Source organism: Giraffa tippelskirchi, chromosome X (assembly GCF_054371585.1).
Source record: "Giraffa tippelskirchi isolate mGirTip1 chromosome X, T2T-mGirTip1v1.2.pri, whole genome shotgun sequence".
Lineage (NCBI taxonomy): Eukaryota > Metazoa > Chordata > Mammalia > Artiodactyla > Giraffidae > Giraffa > Giraffa tippelskirchi.
In genome coordinates this window covers 96,354,073-96,374,917 of record NC_137289.1, presented here as the reverse complement: position 1 = coordinate 96,374,917, position 20,845 = coordinate 96,354,073, and the positions used below count along the sequence as shown (strand labels likewise).

Sequence of the window (20,845 nt, the reverse complement as noted above, 5' to 3'; positions counted from 1 at the left end):
TCAGCAGATGCTGACTTGATGGGTTAACCCCTCCCCCTTCCATCCTGGAGTAGGCATCTCAGTTTGGGCATCTAGGGGAGTGAGCTTCTGTGTGCCTCACCCCAGGAAGATCCTTCTGGGCAGCTGGGAGTGGTTGAAGGGCTATGAGCCCATTCTGACTAGTACGGTTGTCTCAAATTTTCTGTAAGATTGAATCATTTTTGTTTTAAATGGAATAGAAAAGGCTATATCACTACACAAAGTCAGAAGCAATGTATTACCACAGAAGGTAACTGTAAAAATAAACAACGAAAAATACCATATCTTATCATTCTAAATGCCTTTTTAAAAATATTTCAACATATCAGAAATCAAGAATGCATCTTACAGTCACTGAGATGAGAAGGCCGTGGGGCACAGTTTAATTCGCCACACCCTTTCTTTCTTGTGTGTTAGTCTGTGTTAGTTGCTCAGTCGTGTCCAACTCTTTGAAACTCCATGTAAGCCCACCAGGTTCCTCTATCCGTGGAATGCTCCAGGCAAGAATACTGGTTATTTAAAATCATGATGTGACACACTGTCTATAACATCTGAGATTTAATGAGCTATGGTTAAAAAAGTTCCAAAACTTTAACTTTTAAATTTAAGGAATAATTTTGTTTTTGGCAATCATTGATCTGTCTGATTTGTAGTGTTCTAAGCACTTCTTTTTCCCAACTTTAGTGAGATATAATTGTTATATACCATTGTATGAGTTTCAGGTGTACAACATAATGATTTGATACGTGCATATATGATCACCACAATCAGTTTAGTTAACATCCATCACTTCACATAGTTACAATTTGTTTTCTTGTGATTATAACTTTTAGGATCTATTCTCTTAGTGACTTTCAAATACACAATACAGTATTGTTAACTATAGATAGTCACCATGCTGTACATTGGATCCCCAGGGTTTATTTATCTTATAACTGGTAGTTTGTACCTTCTGACTCCTTTCAACCATTCCCCAGCCCCCACCCCACCCACCCTACCCTCACCCCCACCTCTGACAACCACCAGTCTGTGTCTGTTTCTATTAATTTGTGCTTATTTTTGGATTCCACCTATTTATTAATGAGATTATTCAGTCTTTGTATTTCTCTGTCTGACTTATTTCACTTAGCATAATGCACTCCAAGGTCATCCATGTTGTCACAAATGGCAAGATCTCATTCTTTTTTATGGCTGATCCCAAGAATCTGTTAAGTGCCACCTCACTTCATCCTCACTAGGCCCTTTGAAGAAAACCCTGTCGCCCCTGTCAGTGAAGACACTCAGGCCCAGAGACGGCGCTTAACAGATTCCGTTGTCCAGCCCCGGCAGAACAGAGCCTGGCCAGGTGCCAAAGCCCATGAGGACAGCAGTTGGGGCCATCCTCATGTTCCTGCTGCCCTGAGTCCTCCAAGGGCTGTTCCCTGTCCTCACAGACCCAGCCCTGCCCTGTGTCATCCCACCTCCCGTGGGACACTGAGCCCAGCTCCTCTCAGAGACCCTCTCCCTTTCCCCCAGCCCTAAGAGAACTACCCTGGACTCCTGGTCTGGGCCTGGATTTTCTCTGGATTCTGGAGAGATTTTCAGTTCCTCCCTCACCAGGACTTTATGACAGACCCCTGTGTGTGGGCAGGAGAGAGGTGTCCTGCAGAATGCAGGGAGAAGGCAGGGTCCTGAGGGGATCCTCTGAGGCAGCACAGGTGTTGGGTGAGAGGACACAAATCGGGTGACGGTGTAACTGAGGCCCTGTGAGTAGGGCTGGGGGAAGGACTAAAGAGGCCCTGAGAGTGGGAGGGGATGCCTGGTGGCAGGCAAAGGGAGGTTTGGGAACAGATGTGTTGAGGTGTCCTTAAGTCCTGGTCTAGACCCCTGCACTGACCTCCCTCCAGATGCCCACAGGAGACTGTCACTCTCCCTGGCTGCCTCCCCCTCATTCTCAACAATGAGGCCATCTTAATGGGGGACGGGGCTACAGAGCTTTGTGTAAGGCATGCCACATGTGTGCTGAGGATCATCATCCCGAGTTTTATAGATACATAACCCCTGAATTCTGTAGATTAAGCCACAAGTATAGCATACCATGCTCTGTGTGTGTGTAAGAGACAGACAGACAGAGACATAGAGAATCAGAGAGTCAGAGACACAGAAAAAGGTGGAACCAAACAGCTTCTCTGTAGATTCATAAAAGGTAGTGATTTAGCCACTGCATGCAGGCATGCTAAGTCGCTTCAGTAGCATCTGACTCTTTTGCACCCTCATGGACTGTAGCCTTCCAGGCTTCTCTGTCCAAGGGATTCTCCAGGCAAGAATACTGGAGTGAGTTGCCATGCCCTCCTCCAGAGGGTCTTCCGGACCCAGAGACTGAACCCACATCTCTTAGTCTCCTGCATTGGCAGGTGGGTTCTTTACCACTAGTGCCTCCTGGGAAGCCCTGATTTGGCTGCTAGCAAACCCTGAAATTCACCCTAAAATTCTAGGTGCATTAACAATCCATTCTAAGGAGGCCTCCCCTGACCTCTGGTGGTCGTGGTCATAGTCATAACTTGAAGCAGTGGCTAAGGGCACAGGCTGTGGAGAAACCTGGTGTTCTAAGCCTGGCTCCTCCACTATTCCTGTCTGCATGACAGTGGGCAGATCATAGAACTTTGCTGGGCCTCAGACTCTCACTTGTAAAATGGAGACAGTGGCAGGTATTATTCATGGAAAGCACTGGCACATAGCAAGCCCAGTGCAAACAATGACTCTTAAGATCAATATTGTTGCTATTATTATTCCTAGAGCTGTCTATTGTTGCTGTATTTTTCTCCTTCGTGGGATGGGGACTGGCTACTCTCAGAAGTAAGCCCCATCTCTCTACCTCTACGGACCCATTTGGAGACAGTCACCACAAGGGCTTGGGGATGGGAAAGGAGGGTGTGATACACAGAGTAATGGCCCCCCACAAAGATGTCCACATTCTAATTCCCAGAACCTATGAATGTGTCACCTTACATGGCAAAAGGGACTTGGCAGGTGTGATACAGTTAAGAATCTTAAACTGGGGAAGATTATCCTGGATTATCTGGATGGCCCCTACGTAATCACACAGATCCTTATAAGTGAAAGGAGGAGGCAGGAAAATCAATATCCATATGACCAAATCCTGAGTCATAACAAAATCTTAACAAATTTAAAAGAACTTAAACAATGCACAGTATGTTCTCTGTCTGTAATGGAGCTAAACTAGAAATCAATGACAAAAATATCTGGTAAATTTCCAAATGTTTGAAAATTAAAGACACATAAATAAGGTACCTCAAAGCAAGTTAGAAAACATTTTTAATTAAATGACAATGAAAACACAACATAATAGAATTTGTGGTATGCACCTAAAGCAATGCTGAGAGGAAAAATTATGACATTAAATGCTTATGTTAGAAAAGACAGTTTTAGGAGAGGAAAAAGTTTCCCTTGACTCTCTTAGGGTCTTTCAAGAGGTGGAAGATTAGATCACTGATGGGAGGCTTTGATGAGGTTCTGGACATGCTACTTCCAAATATGGCACCTTGGATTTTGAGTACTTTAAGCTGAAGGACTCTGAGAAAACAGCAGAAGTAAGGAAGTAACCCTGACCTTCCCCTAACCCTTCTCAGATCCCCCTGGCTGGTCTGAAAATTAAAATGACAAAGACATTCACAGGAGAAAAGTATGCAAATTTATTTAATATGAATTTTACATGACATGGGAGCCTTCATAAGGAAATGAAGACCTGAGGAAACAGATCTGAGTAGTTTTATTCTAGGTCTGATGAAACAAAGACAGAAATACGATAGGATCAGAGAGCATGTGGTAAGTGTAGTAAACTGGGGAAAGTTAGCAAGACCTGTTTGTTCAGATGCTCCTTTCTTGTGGGTATAGGGAGGGAACTTCTTATATGAGGGTATATGATCTGTTTCAGGGAAGAAGGGCAGTGGGGAGGTCAGGGTTACTTCCATACTTCTGCTGTTTTCTCAAAGTTCTTCAGCTTGAAGTATTCAATATGGTAAGATGCCGTATTTGAAAGTAGCATATCGTGAACTTCATTAAAGCCTCACATCAATGATCTAAGCTTCCACCTCATGAAATTAGAAATAGGCAAACTTAAGCCAAGCTGATGGAAGGCAATAATACAGAAAATGAATCAAGAAAACAGAATAATAAGAGGGAAAAAAATCAATGAGGGACTTCCGTGGTAGCACGGTGGATAGGAATCTACTTGCCAATGCAGGAGACACCGGTTCCATTCCTGGTCCGAAATTCCACATGCTGAGGAGCAACTAAGCCCATGCACCACAACTACTGAGCCCTCGCCTGAGCCATTGCGCCACAACTACCAAGCCCAAAGGCTGCAACTACTGAAGCCCATGCACCTAGAGCCTGTGCTCTGCAACAAGAGAAGCCACCGCAACCAGATTGTGCACTGCAACAAAGAGTAGCCCCTGATGGCCACAACTAGAGAAAGCCCTCACAAAGCAACGAAGACCCAGCACATCTAAAAATAAATAAATAAAAGAAATGCAGATTCCTGGCCTCTTCCCATCCTAGACCTGTGAACCAGAGATTCAAAATACAAACAAACAAACAAACAAAAAACCTGCCTGCCAATGCCAGGGAAACATATTCTTCAATCCCTGGTCTTGGAAGATTCCACATGCCACAGAGCAACTAAGCCCATGAGCCACAACTACCATGAGCCCTTGTGCTATAACTCCTGAAGCCCATGCACCCTAGAGCCTGTGCTCCATAAGAGAAGCCACTGCAATGATAAGCCCTCACACCACAACGAAGAGTAGACCTCGCTCACTGCAACTAGAGAAAGTCTGTGCACAGCAACGAAGACCCAGCACAGCCAAAAATAAATAAATAAATATTTTAAAAAAAAAAACTGGTTCCTTGGAAAGATCAATGAAATTGATAGAACTCTAGCCAGACTGACCAAAAAACACAAACAAACAAAAATCAAAGAGAAGACAAATTACCAATATCAGGAGTGAAAGAGAGACAGAGGGGGAAATGGGAAGTTCATGTGTAATGGGTACAGGGTTTCAGTTTTGCAAAATGAAGACTTCTGGACATGGATGATAGTGATTGTTCACAGTAATGTAAATGTACTTAATGCCACAAAACTGTACACTTAAAAGTGGTCTAAAAGGCAAAATTTGTGTTACTGTATCTTTAAACGCAGTTTTAAAATAAATAATTGTTTAAATGAAGCAATGGTTGTTACCAAGACCCCAAAGCAGAATGTTGCGTGCAGGAGGGGGAGGCTGCTTATACACAACTGCTACAAATGCTTGTCCTGCAGCTATTGGAATTCCAGGTGCCCGTGACCCTGACCGGCCTGAACTGAGCATCCTGGAGGGGCTGGTGCCTCTTGGGGGAATTCATCCCCTGGTCCTCAGCCTCATGATGCCCAGCAGACACACCCGGTGATCTCCGGTCATCCTAAAGCCTTTGTTCCTGTGACATAGACCAGTCTGTGCAACTCTAAGCCTTACCCGGAACCTAGATAAGTATATCTTCCCCAAGGTGCCCTGGATGAGGGGGGTTGACGCCAGTCTTCAGCAAGGCTTCTGATCCACACACAGAGCTCCTGACAAATGTCTGTGATCCAAAGCCAGAGCAATAAAAAGAGATTTCCAAATACTTTTAATGGGTAGACTTGAGTCTAAACAGACCAGATGTCAAGGATTTATCTTCTTCCATGAAAATAAAACCTCCATACATCCCCTCATACCCTGCATTTTCTGTCCTTTGAGTGCCTCCTCACCTATATTTCTGAATCAGTTATTGGGTGACTTGGGGGGAAGAGCAAGCATCAGCCAGTTTTCCCTGGCTTTTGACCCATTGAAAATACTCCAAAGTTGATACAACTTAAGAACTTCTGCTCCCACAGGCCATCTTTTGTCCTTTACAAAAGGTTGTCAAGGCTAGGGGATGCCAGGGTTTGTAAGTCTATGGGCAACACACAACTCCAGTGCTCTGCAAACTCTTCCACTGGGGAGGGGAAAAAATGAATTTTCAAGATTTTATAGGAATTTGCCATAATATTGGTATCAGAACTCAACAAAGAGATCTTAATTGGATTAGGTGTATGTTTATATTTTAAGCATCCATTCATTAAGAAAAAGTAGAGAAATAGATCTTTTTATTATTTTTTTATTTTTATTTTTGGCCACACCTCAAGGCTTGTGGAATCTTAGTTACCCAAACAGGGATTGAACCTATGCCCCCTGCAGTGGAATCTCAGAGTCCTAACTAGTGGACTTCCAAGGGGATTCCCAAAAAGTAGATTTTTCTTTTTTCTCTTTGTGTGTTTAAATTTTTTACTGAAGTGAAAAAACATTTCAAAAAGATCTCTTGGAAATCAGGTAGCTAATATAAAACATTCAATGGAAGACTTGAAAAACCAAGTTGAGCAAATCTTCCAGAAAGTTGAATAAACAGATAAAAGGAGTGAACAATGTTTAAGTCTTAGTAAATGTGATCTAGAATTAGATTTTTAAAACTTTTCAGATACCAAAAACAGAGGAAAAGGCAGGGGAAATTCTCAAATAATGCAAGAATGCCCCTTAGAAATGAAGGCCATGTGTATCTAACACAAATGAATAAAGACTTAGACAAAGGGATGTTACTTAAAATTTCAAAATACTAAGTAAAAATAAATAGTAAATCCTTAAGAAAAAGAAGACAACCCAATAAAATATGTACAAGAAATGTGAACAGACAAGAATACATATGGATAGACTTCCCTGGTAGTGCAGTGGTTAAGAGTCCGTCTGCCTGCCAATGCAGGGGACATGGGTTTGATCCCTAGTTTGGGAAGATTCCACATGCTGTGGGGCAACTTAGCCCATGCACCACAACTACTGAAGCCTGTGCACCACAAGTAGAGAAATCCCACACGCAGAAACAGAGACCCAGTGCAGCCAAACATAAAAGAATACATATGGATGAAAAATTAGCACACGAAAATAGGTGCAACATACTGAAATGCAAACTCAAATTCCAAGGAGACGCCACTATAACCCCGCTTTTGTTGTTGTTGTTTAGTCACTAAGTTGTATCAACTCTTTTGCGACCCCATGGACTGTAGCCCGTCCTCTGTCCATGGGATTTCTCAGGCAAGAATACTGGAGTAGGTTGTCATTTCCTCCTCCAGGGGATCTTCCTGACCCAGGGATCCAACCTGTGTCTTCTGCTTGACCATTCCAAGAATTAATGAGGATATGAAGCAACCCTCATATATTACTGGTGAGAATGCAAAATTGTATAGCCCCTTTGAAAAATATTTTGGCAGTTTGGCACTAAAGCTGTAATAAATACATAAACTCCAGATGAATTAAAGAGAGTTTATGGCATAAGCAGAAAAAAGAAACATGTATGATGAGTGCGAATTAAGACTGAAGACAATATTTAAAACAAACAGATAGTTATAATGAGAAGTACATGGGCTTCCCAGGTGGCTCAGTGATAAAGAATCCACCTGTCAATGCAGGTTTGATCTCTGGGTTGGGAAAATCCCCTGGAGGAAGAAATGGCAACCCAATCCAGTATTCTTGCTTGGAAAATCCCATGGACACAAGAGCCTGGTGGGCTACAGTCCATGGGGTCGCAAAGAGTCAGACACGACTGAGCACACACACAATGAGAAGGACACAGGGGTTCTAAGAGTCCTGGGTTCAAAAATAGCTGCACTGGGACTAGTGATATGACTTTGAATAAGATATTTCCCTTATCCTCAGTTATTTGATCTATAAAATGAGGATAATAGAACAGTAAGATTTTTTTAATGAAAGAGGGATAGTAACAGAGAGATGGAAATGTACTTATAGTCAAACAGTACCTAAAGCACACACATCATCCCCTGGAAGAAGCCATTCCTGACCACCTGGGTTACGGAGCTCTCCTCTGTATTCTGAGCCTGCCCTGGCTCTCCCCTGCCCTGGCTCTCGTCATACTTGTTCTATCACAATCTTCTGGATGGTTCTCTACTCATTAACTCTGAACTCTTTGAGAACTTATATCCTGCATTAATCAAGCATTCCTATGTCCTCAGAACCTGCTTCGCCTAAAGCAAGGAGCTTGATTCCCAGCAGGTGCTCAAACAAGATTGTTTTTGGCTTTGGGTATGGTTTGGTTTGGTTGGTTGGTTGGTTTGGTTTGGTTGGTTGGTTTTGTTTGTTGTATGGGTTTTTGTCTGAGTGACGACGACACTAGATACCCAATCAAGTATATTGGATGATGGAGTTCAGGACACACTACCCAAAATATGGCACCTTGGCATATTGAATATTTCAAGTGGAAGGAATTTAAGAAACAGCAGGTACAGGCAGGATTTTCTGACCTTTCTCTGAAACAGATCATAAACTGTCATGTGAGAGGTGCCCTCCCTCTACCCAGAGGAAAGAAGCATCCTTATCTCCAAAGACACAGACACTGACAAGAATCTGAACAGACAGGCCTTGATATTTCCCCTAGTTTATTACACTCAGCTCACATTCTTTTTTATCTTATCACATTTTCCCAGGACTCTTCATCAAATCTAGCATAAAACACTCAGGTTTATCCACTTCTTCAGACCTTGTAGAACTTATTAAATGAATTAATATGTTTTTCTCTTGTTATCTTTTGTTACAGCAGCCCCAGCCAAGAATTTTGAAGGGTAGAGAAAAAAGATATTTTCCCTCCCTACATCATTATTAAACCAGCATTTGGTTATTGGAAATAACACATTATAACCAAGATATTGCAGGAAATATCTCTGTAAATTTCTGTTCTCTTAAAGGGGGGTGTGCGGGAAAGGGTGACCTCAGCAGGCCTGGGTTGCTCAATTCCTACACATACCAAAGAAAAGCCTGCCTCTGGGATTGGCACATGCATGGCTCCTAAGAGATAACTTCTGAGCCCCTGGAATATTTTGCCTGATAAGACTTTTTGTGTGTTTGAGACCTCAGCCCATGCTCTACCAGCAGATTCAAGTAAGTTTATCCTAGCAATGTGATTTATGGTAAATGTCTGGTTTTGCTCTTGGGAGATATGGTCTGAGTAGCCTGAGATCAGCCACATGAACTCTTGTGTTCTTATGTGACTGACTCCCAAGGAAAAAACATGGGCACCAAGGCTCAAAGAGTGTCCTGATTGGCAAAACTTCACATGTATTGTCCCAAATCATTGCTGGGAGAATATATAAGCAATATGTCCCCATGCAACTCCTCTAGGAAGGGACCCCTGGGAATCTTGCACCTGGTTTCTCCTGGATTTCATCCCATACACCTTTCCCCTTTGCTGATTCTGATCTCTGTATCCTTTCACTGTAATAAACCAAACCGTAAGTATAACAGCTTTTGAGTCCCGTGTATCCTTCTAGCAGATCATCAAGCCTGAGAGTGGTCTTGCACAGGGAGCTTGTGCCCTTTACCCCACACTTTTGACAGAAGCATGTAGTACCTGTATATTGCCCACTTTTATATTTATAATGAATCTCTGTCACTGCTCCTTTCTCGGATCAGCCCTAAGTTAGGCACTGCATCAGCTAATTCACTAGTCTTTCTATATAGAGGCCAAGGAACAGACCAGGCTCTCAATGAATACTTCTTGGATAAACACAACACTGCCAATCTTGTTATTTAATATTTATTTGGCTCTGCCAGGTCTTAGTTGTGGCATGAAAACTCCAGCCTGTGGGATCTAGTTCCCTGACCAGGGATTGAACACAGGCCCCCCGCATTGGGAGTGCAGAGTCTTAGTCACTGGACCACCAGGGAAGTCCTTGGTTATTTTAGTTCTAAGTGTAAGGCATAGATGTCATTCAGCCTTGTATCAACAGAATCAAGTATGTGAACCCATACTTGAGGTGTGGAAGTCCAGTTGACCTCTTTCACTCTTATGAGTCTCCTCTCCTTGTTTTCCTCTTGCTTTGTGGCCACCCATCACTTTTTTTCTAGGTCCTTTCCCTGTGTTCCTCCTTTGCACTTCAACTACTCTTGTGTCTTGTCTGCCCCTTCAGTGTCATATCCCCTATGGCGAACACCATATGTATCCATGTTACCTCACTTATTTCACCATAGCAAACATTTAGTGTCAATATTTTAATTTCTATTTTAGAAATGGAGACCCAAAGATATAAATACCTTTCCTACCATCACACAGTGCATGTCAGAGCCAGGGTCAAAACCTATGGCTAGTTCATGTCACAGCCTATAAGGAGACAGAGTAAGTAGGACCCAAGTCATTTGGCCTCAGCCAGATGCCCTGCTCCCTTTCCCTCTTCCACCTATGTTCTAATCCTTTCACCCAACTCTACAGCCTAAGGGCTTGTCACATGTTGTGTAGCAAATTTGGATACCCTACATTTAGTCTTTTTATTTAAACCATAGATTTTCAGTCCTTTTGGGTCAAGAAGTATCTTTAACTCAATATTAACAGGGAGAAATAATTACATTTATCATTCCTTAAGCAGGGTAGATTCTCCTTAAGCAGAATCTTTTAAAAAAGCAGTAGTGTCTTTTTTATAACTGTTTTTGGGGGTGTGAAAATACAAATGAAAGCTTGGAGATGTAACCTGCTTTTCTTGTATATAGTTGGGGGCTTTTAAGTGAGATCTGTGACTGTTAAGGCAACGGAAGATTTTGCAGAGGAAATAGAGACTTGTGGCCGCTACCACCCTACCTCTGAATAACTCTGGAGAATACACGTTTATAGGGGATGCTATGGCATTTTGCCAGGAGGCTTGTGGCATAAATTTTTTCTCTGTCTCTCCATAAACTGTCCCCAAGAGGTTTAGTGTTCTATTTTCTGTAGCACTGTAAGATAAGCATATTATTTTTAAAGGTTTGAATATCAATGATTTCATCTAGACCGCCATCTGGGTCAACACTTCATCTGTAATAGGTAGTCTGTGCTCCACATATTGGGAAATCCTTCAAGAGAACAAAGCCTTTTAAAGTGAACAATTTCATATAATTTCTAAATTTTATAAAAAATATCCGATTATACTGAAGTCATCAGATTATAACTGACACCATCAGTTCTGTACTCAACACTTCCAGAGCTACTCTAAGAGCAAGGGTTTGGAACTTAGAACTTGAACCCCCAAATCTGCTTGTTACTGCAGTCAAGAGCTAACTCAGTTTTGTGAAAACAAACTCTTTGTGAAGCTGAGATCATACATGTAAAGAACCTAGCACACATACATACTCTATAAATGTGAGTTTTTGTAGTAACTCCTATTATCATTAGATAAAAAGAACTCAATAAAAATGAAGCTGTGGTCCTAATTGTTTACAGTTCCAGGGTAGCTTGGCTGGTAACGAATCCACCTCCAATGCAAGAAATCCCAGTTCAATTCCTAGGTCGGGAAGATCCACTGCAGAAGGGACAGGCTACCCACTTAGTATTCTTGAGCTTCCCTAGTGGCTCAGCTAGTAAAGAATCTGCCTGCAGTGCAGGAGACCTGGGTTCAATCCCTGGGTTGGAAAGATTTCTTGGAGAAGGAAATCACTACCCACTCCAGTATTCTGACCTGGAGAATTCCATGGACTGTATAGTCCATGGGGTTACATTCGAGTCAGACATGACTGAGCAACTTTCACTTTCCAAGGTTGGTCAGCCATTTGTGACCAGACAGCACAGATCAAAATCAAGAACAGTGACTTAATTTTCTGTTTACTGAAGATTGATACCAGCATAGAGAGACATCATTAGAGGTATTTGGTGGGGAAGAGGGGCACTTCACAAAATTTGAAGGGATGGGTACTCAAGGCTTGCAACTCTATAGAGAATTTCGAGGTTTACATCCCAACTCATTGTATGAAGCTAGCGTAACTTTGATACCCAAGTCTAAGAAAAAGAATACATGAAATAAAGGTATATGCTAGGTCACTCATGAGGACACACATAATCCTAAACAAATTATTAGGACCTAGATTACTCAGGAATATAAAATTGGCTTAAACATAGAAACCTATCAATGAATTCAACCCATTATCATATTAATAGAGGGACATGATCATCTCAATAGATGCACTTTAAGTGTTTGATGAAATTCAACATATAATTAAGATGAATACTCTAAGCAAAGTAATTATAAACACAGAATGACTTTGATAAAGTATCTACAAAAGAAAAGCAGTTATACATCATGGGGAAATACTGAAAATTTTCCATTTCTCATCAGGGATAAAACAAGGGTGTACACCATCACCAGTTCTATTCAACATTATTTTACTAGGTGGGTCTACCTAATGCCATGAAAAAAGGAAATAAAAGCTATAATGCTTAAAATGACAGGAATGAAATTATTATTATTCAAAGATGATACGATTATGTATGTTGAAAATTGAAAATGACCTAAAAGTAAACTTTTGAACTTAATAAGCGTATTTAGCAAGGCTGCTGGGTAGAAAAAAATGACACACAAAAATTATGTCTCTATATACCAGAACAAAATGTAAAATTTCCCAAAAAGGTGTAATTTTCAGTACCATCAAATACCTAGGAATAAATTTAACAAAAGATGTATAAGACTTCTTTGGACAAAACTGCAAGACTTTATTGAATTTTTTGTTTCAAACTTTAAGTCAACGTTATAGTAGTTTCAGATGCAATATTGAGAGAATTTTAACAGCCACATTTCCAACACAAGAACAGCCTGCACGGTTACAGTTTGTCTTCATTCAGGTTACAGTCTGTCTTCATTCAATCTGTGGCTGCCCTTCACCTGTAAGTTAACAAACATTTGGGATTATTAGTTATAACTTTATTGAGATGACACTAAAGGGATACAGAGAACACTACAGTTTTAGTTTTATAAAATGGACTAAAACCAGAACCCTAAGGATGACCAACCCTTGGCTTATCTACAGTTAAACCTCTGTAGAGACTTTGAAAGTAGACTTTCAGGCACATTAACAACATTTGCTAAACACATCACTCTTTCTAGTGGTACAGAAAAACAGACTATTCAAGTTCAGAACTGATTAAACCTAATGCTTCTATTCAGAAGTAGTTTTAAGTAGAAAGTACAATTTTTTATATTTAAATCCAACCAAACAATAAAAAGCCTATTAAAAGTTCATTTAAATGTTTTGACTTGAAAAAATATTAATATAGGATATCTAAAACAATAATGTTGCTTAGAATTGCTTAAATGAAAAACAGAAAGGCTAGTACTGCATTTGTTTTGGCTCTAATGTAGAAAAGTACAAAACTCTCTATGAGCCAGTTTAGCCCTTACCTAGTAGTAGGTTAACCATTTGTCCCTGTTTGCATCCGTACTCCTGCTGTAACTATGAGTAGTGACTCTTTATACACACTTAAAAGCATTTCAGATATATAAAAAGCATTCCAGTTTGTATAATAAATTATGTGGTTACACTAGTTTTAAGCCATTACCATCAAAGGTAACATCACATTGTGAAGGAAAACAGTACCATTTCTCAGTCTAGAAGGAGAAAAAAACCTGGAAAGCCAAATATCCAGATAGATAGATAATATAGTCAATATTTGTCTTTTTTCATAATCCTTATTATGGATACTTGGCATTTTGTATTTTCTCCAAGATCATTTAAATTAGTAGGTCTTCTACTCACAAATATTTTTTTAAACAGCAATCTCGACTTATTGGTTTTATTACTTTTCCCTCTCCTGATGATTCATACCTGTGATGATTCATACCTGTCTTAATAGTCCCCTTCCTTTCCCCTTAGGTTTCTCTTGTTGCCTTTTATTATTTTTTTATATTGGATGTTCATATAGTTTATTATCTTTTCCTTTTTTAATAGCGTTATGTATTCAAGGCTATGATCTTCCTATGAGTACATCTTAGCCATGTTCAACAGGTTCCTGAATGTAGCCTGAACACTGTCTTGTAATGTAGAGTTGGGAATGGACCAGGATTGTAAAGTGAAAATATTTATAAGACTAATGCAGGGTAACTTCTTCCCTAAACATCAAGTGCTTCACTTCAGTTATGATCTTTGAAATTCAATCTCACCAATTTGATGCCTCAAGGCACAAAATTTTCATGCCACATTTGACATGGTTAGAGGTGATTGTATCAGTGTCCACATTTTATTAGGAACAGTAACTTATTAAGACTGATAGTAGAGACAGGGAGTGTACTCAGCATAGGTTATGTTACTAACACTAACCTTGAGCATCCCTGACTACATGCACTCTCTGTACTTGATCAGCCACAAAGATTAGAAAACTAGACTGTCTCTTGGTGTATTATCCGTCATTTAAAGCTTCATTCAAGAAAGGATTTAAAATGCAACTGTTTACAATTTTGTCAATTTATACATAAATAAAATTGGAAAAAATAAAATGCAATTGTGTTTAAGAGCCAGAGAATTCAGAATTCAACAGAATCTGAGGAGAGGTATCAGAACTTGAACAGAAAAACAAACATCAAGCAAAGTGTTTTTGTTCATTTTCTTAGTAGTGATGAAACTTCAAATGTAATTTGACTCAGGTCAGGATTTGATGATTTATAATAAAATAATTTTTCAATCTCTGATTTGAAGTCACTATTTTTAGAAGAACAAAGATGAGTTTAGAAGTTAAGGGGTTTGCCCAAGAGTCACACAAATTATGTTAGAGTTGGTACTAGAACCCACTTCCGGGCTTCATTGTATTTCATACAAACTGATGTGTGTTACAAATGCATATTTGTTAAATGCAGAGATCTATAAAAATATCTGAACACTATTAACTGTTGGTTGAAAGGCTTATAAAAGAAAGAAAATGCTTTTATTTTATAACTCAGTATGGCTTTGACCCAATTTGTTTCTATACCTGATAGTCCATCATAAGTCAGGCATTGAAGCTCTGAACTACATTTCAAATCATCTGTATACGTGAACACTGTTATTAAAATAACAGTAATATTATCTATATATTATTAAAAATATAATATTGTGGAAAACAGACACTCTAATTCACATGCTTAATAAGATAACATACCCATTTCTGGCATTTTCACGGGCTCTGGATTCGGCAGTCCCTTCCCCTTGACCTCAGGATCATCTCCATGCTCACAACCCATCTTTGGCTCAGCCACTTCCTGTTGATCAGCCTTCGGGGCAGGCCCTTGCAAATAAAAAGTTTATCAATTTAAGAAATAAAACATGAAAAAAAAAAGAAATAAAACATGAGATATGAATAAAGGAATGGTAATATTCCTTCAGGGTTATGAAATAAAAGCCTTAGGCTACTGCGGTAATGAATGTGATGCATGAGAAGCACAGGAGCATTATTTCAGGAGTATGTTACCAAACACCAGGAAAACACGGTTTTATTACCCCTCTTCCTTTCCCAAGACTGCCCTCAAACAACAAATTAGGTCCTCCTTTTGTACTTATCCATACTGTAATTGTGACTGTACTTACCAATGATCTGTTGGATCTCTGACTCGACTGTGAGCTCTCTTACATGGCATGAGCAGATAACAATAAATATTGAGTGGGGGAAAAAAGTCTTAAATACCTCAAATTGATTAACATTCTGCAAACTCACTGGTATGTTCCTCTTCAAAAATGTAGTGTTATGAATGACAGAAAAACTATAAATAGACATGACGACTCATGATCCTGGACTGGACTCTGGATCAAAAAAAATTCTATAAAGGGAATTATCAGAACAACTGGAGATATTTGAATATACACTGTATACTTAATGATTGCATATTCTGTCTAATTTCTTGATTTTGATAAGCATACAGTGATCAGCCAAAGAATGACTTTTTCTTTGTTCTTGGGCTATATCTACATTACTATACTTACAGTAAAAGGTCATAATATGTGTACCTTTATCTAAATGACTCAGTATTAAAAAGAGCAAACACGTCAATAAGTGTGTGTGTGTATACATATACAGGGGAAGGGGAGAGGATATGAAACCAATGTGGTAAGAACTATTAACAATTGGTAAATCTAGGTGAAAAGTATCAGTTAATTGTTCTAGGCTTGCAAATTTTATGTTTTAGAAATATAAAGTAAAAATTAAAGAGAACATATGACACCTACAATGTACTTCAGGAAGACAAGAATTATTTTTAATTGTGGTTTAAAAACATATTAACAGGGAATTCCCTGGAGGTCCAGTGGTTAGGACTCCGCACTTTCACTGCCAAGTGTCCAGGTTCAATCCATGATCAGGGAACTAAGATCCCATTAAGTCATGTGGCATGCTCAAAAAAACATTTTTAAACAGTAACAACAAAAAATTTACCACCTTAACCATTTTTAAGCATCTAGTTCAGTAATGCATCATTAGGAGAAACTAGGAATGGGCTTTACATATTTCTTTTCCTGTATTATGAAACCCTTATTTTAAATGTCAGTCGAAGAATAATTATTTCTGTATTTTGCTGTAGTGTACTAAAAACAGTGAACCTCAGCTATCTACAAAGCCTGAAGTCTACACCACGTATAGGATTTCAATTACAATTAAAATGTAATTTTCTGAAGGGTTATCTGAGTGGACTTGCGGGTCTATGACAAATTTTACAGTTGTGATGCCCACCCTCTATTGGGGTAACCAGAAACTTATTTCATTAAAATAAATAAAAGTTATATTTAAGTCCAAAGGTCCAGTATGTAACTTTCCATAAATGAATCCCATTTTTGGTACCAAATGAATAACAGTCAAACATACAGTAAGAATAAAGCAAGTATGATAGAAGGAAATGAATGGGCATAGTTGCCCATCAAATTTTAGAAACTTTTAATAATGGCCCGAGTTATGCAAATGCTTTGCTTCAAAATACTATATATATCCAGGAGAAACAATTTGTCTTTATGTTAATCTTAGAATAATCAATCTTCTGAGGACTTCCCTGGTGACACAGTAGAAAGGAATCCACCTGCCTTGCATAGGATATGGGTTCAATCCCTGGTCTGGGAAGATCCCACATGCTGCGCAGCAACTAAGCCCGTGTGCCTCAACTACTAAGCCCTCGAGGCACAACTACTGAGCCTGTATACCACAACTACTGAGCACACATACTACAACTATTGAAGCCTGTGCCCTCTAGGGCACAATTACTAAGCCTGTGTGCCACAACTACTGAAGCCTGTGGGCCTAGAGCCTGTCCTCCACAAAAATAGAAGCCACCACAATGAGAAGCCTGCACACTGCAACAAAGAGTAGCCCCTGCTCACTGGAACAAGAGAGAGCCCATGTGCTGCAATGAAGACAGAACACAATCAAAACTAATTATTTTTAAAAAATCATACTAAACCAGTATGCCAGTACCCTAAACTATTCAGCTTTTATCAAACTTCCATGTAAAAATATCAATTACATAAACAATGGCCGTCATTCATGACTCATTTCTGGCGTCCTCTGTCCTACTACATTGAACTGGGCCAATACTGAGAAACATTATAGTACAGGCATTTGAGTTTTAAGCAAAATCATTCACCTTTTTTACAGCCACATTCACGATAAGGAGACTCAAATTTTGCAGTGAAATCCAGATTTTGTATTCAATAGTCAAATGCTCTTTGACAAACACGATCCTTGAGCCTCAATTTTCTCATTTATAAAATGGGAGGAAATTTAGTGAGGGATTACCCCAAGCTACAAACTATACTCTCTTCACTTTTCCAGCCAATTTTCAGGCCATGTTTGAGATCCCTTCCTACTGCTTTCTTTCCTTCTATTACTAGCATATCATAATACATGAGACATAAAAGTGAGTGCATGCATGCATGCCTGTACACACACACACACCCAAGAGGCATTCATCTTCCCTTCACCTGGAAATGCAGACTCTCCTTCATCCTTTCTCTCTTGACCAGGTGTCATGTTCTTAAGTTCAGTAACCTCTTCAGGTTCCTCAACCTCAATCTACAGATGTGTGTGCACAAATGAAAAGTTTTGTTACTAATACGCATCAACAATATAAATATACAGAATGTAAACATATATTTGATCAAAAATAAATCTAAAGACATTTTTCCGATACTATTTACACTTACTCTTCCCACAGTGAGGCTACTCTAAGAACAGTTACCCACAGACTTCAGAAACTATTTTAATCACTATTGGGATGGATGCGTGCAATTTTGTTAATAAGCTTGAGAAAAATGTCATCAGTCACATTCCCCAGGAACGTAACAGCATACATCCAGGCAACACCAGAATGTAATCCTCCTGGATCAATGTTCCTTATTACATGGAATACCTTTATCATTATATTGTTCAACAATACTTACACGAAATTAATTTCTAATAATAAAAAACATCAAATGTTAAAATATTTAAAGCCACACTTACAAGTGCCTTGGGATATGCACAACCAAGACCTCTTCCTTTAGGCCTGTATGTTGACTTTATTCTCCGACTCATATTTCCCACTGAAAACAGAATATTGTCATTTGGAAAATGCTCTTAAGAGAAAAATTATATTAACACTTCCCTGACAAATGATGATGTATACTATTTTTGTAAAATTGAAAATATTTTCAAAATAACTCTCAAGGTAATTTGTGTGTGCTTTCCAATTACACCAAATCTGGCAACTTGCAAGAGCAACTGTGTTATAGCCAAGTTGACAGAAAAATCATCTTAAAACACACAGTAAACGAACACATATACATATATATATATACACATATATTTTAAATCATGCCACATGGCTTTTGGGATCTTAGTTCCCAGACCAGCGCTTGAACCCAGGCCCACCGCAGTAAAGCATGGAGTCCTAACCATGGGACGATCAAGGAATTACCAAGAATACATTTCTGATGACTTTTGGTTTCACAACTCGATTCACCATCATGGAGACATTTAGTGAAACACTGTGGGGAAATTTAGAATTTGAGTGACTACTGATAGAGTGTCACGTTCTCATTTGCCAAGCCCTTTCTCCCCCCTCCCCCACCATAGTTTTACTGGAACACAAAATTACACTCACTCGTTTACATTTTGACTATACTTATTTTTGCACTAAAATGGCAGAGTCGAGCTATGGAAATTAAGATTCTACAAGACACTCGCCTTCCTTCGTACCCTTTTCGAGGCATTACAATTCTGGCAATGCAGTCACAACTCCCACAGTGGTCGGTTTCTAGGCCTTTCCAATACCTCCTGGGGCCCCGTCCCCTGGTCCCGAGCGCCACAACTGCCTCTGGACTCTGGGTTGTGGTCGGTTCCAGAGCCTCCAAGACCCAGACACAGCAAATAATGTACCCGTGACTCCCCCCCCCTACATCTGACTCCCTGAGTTCATCCGCCCATCACCCTCTGTCTCCCACCACTAGGACAAGAGCTATGGCAGCCGCGACACCTACAACAAGAAAAAAAAACTCGAGGACCTTTCTCCTCAGAGGCTAAAGACCGCACTGCCCAACTCGCCAGAAACCCGCTGGTTCGCCCTCACACGCACGCACACTTAAACTCCAGACAAGGCAGATCTAAGGCCCTACCTGGTGATTCTCAACCAGATAGAAAGAACCCAGGCGTTAAGAAGCGACCCGAACAGCTCGGCACCCAAACTACGTTACACACGCTTCACGTCATAGGCCGACGGGAAGGCACGCAACAATGGGCATGCGCACTATGTCCCTCGTGCACCCCGTGGTCTGGTTTCCCCCCCAACCCCCCTCTCTGTTTGGATGACCCCACCCGCCCATCAAACGCCACCTCCCCTCATTTGATAACGCCCTTTTCTGTGCTCTGTCATCAGTTCTAAGGCCTCCAGGACCCAGACACCTCAAGCCTGCACCACAGGCTGCACCGCAAGGGCCGATGGGAAAGCGCGCAACCCTGCGCATGCGCACTATGTACCTCGTGCACCGCGTGGTCTGGCTTCCCCGCCCAACCCCCCTCGGTCTGGATGACTCCACCCGCCCTCCGCCCCCCGCCCCCTCCCCTCATTGGATGACGCCCTTTTCTGTGCTCTGTCGTCAGTTCCAAGGCCTCCAAGACACAAATACCTTCAATAGCACCCCAAGACTCACCCCACCTTCATCTGACTCCCTGACCTCGGCGGCCCACCACCCTAACTCTCCCGCCACCAGCACAAGAGCTATTCCGGCTGACCTCGAAGGCCTTACAATTCAAAAGTTAAAGATGGCACCACACTGCCTGACCAGCCCAAAGCCCACTGGCTCCCCCTGCCACACATGCACACTTACACCCCACACAGGAAATATCGGTGGACCTACGTGCTTAGTCTCACCCAAATAGAAAGAAGCAAAAGCTAAGATGCGATCCGCCGAGTTCGGCACCCAGACCACCCTGCACAGGCTAAACCGCAAGGGCCGATGGGAAAGTGCGCAACCCTGCGCATGCGTACTATGTCTCTCGTGCACCGCGTGGTCTGGCTTCCCTGCCCAACCCCCCTCTCTGGATGACTCCACCCGCCCTCCGCCCCCTGCCACCTCCCCTCATTGGATGACGCCCTTTTCTGTGCTCTGTCGTCAGTTCTAAGGCCTCCAGGACCCAGATACCTTCAATAGCACCCCAAGACTCACCCCACCTTCTTCTGACTCCCTGACCTCGGCCGCCCACCACCCTAACTCTCCCGCCGCCAGGACAAGAGCTATTCCGGCTGACCTCGACGACCTTACAATTCAAAGGTTAAACATGGCACCGCACCGCCTGACCCGCCCAAAGCCCACTGGCTCCCCCTGACACACATGCACACTGAAACCCCCCACAGGAAATATCGGTGGACCTACGTGCTTAGTCTCACCCAAATAGAAAGAAGCAAAACCTAAGATGCAATCCCGCCGAGTTCGGCACCCAGACCACCTTGCACAGGTGGCACCGCAAGGGCCGATGGGAAACCGAGCAACCC

The 20,845-nt window shown here is 41.1% G+C and overlaps 1 long non-coding RNA gene across 3 annotated transcripts; it reads right to left on the bottom strand.

Moving 5' to 3' along the window:
• Nucleotides 1-12,564: 12,564 nt before the first annotated feature.
• On the bottom strand, nucleotides 12,565-20,308 carry LOC145536160 (uncharacterized). 3 transcript variants are annotated; one of them, XR_014075675.1, is made up of 5 exons: nucleotides 20,211-20,308; nucleotides 18,319-18,398; nucleotides 17,799-17,889; nucleotides 15,001-15,126; nucleotides 12,565-12,754 (listed from the first exon to the last, which is right to left on the bottom strand). It is a non-coding gene; the product is annotated as an uncharacterized LOC145536160 (long non-coding RNA). The 3 variants fall into 3 exon arrangements; XR_014075674.1 differs by having other exon boundaries at nucleotides 20,225-20,308; XR_014075673.1 differs by lacking the exon at nucleotides 20,211-20,308 and adding an exon at nucleotides 19,470-19,821.
• Nucleotides 20,309-20,845: the final 537 nt, after the last annotated feature.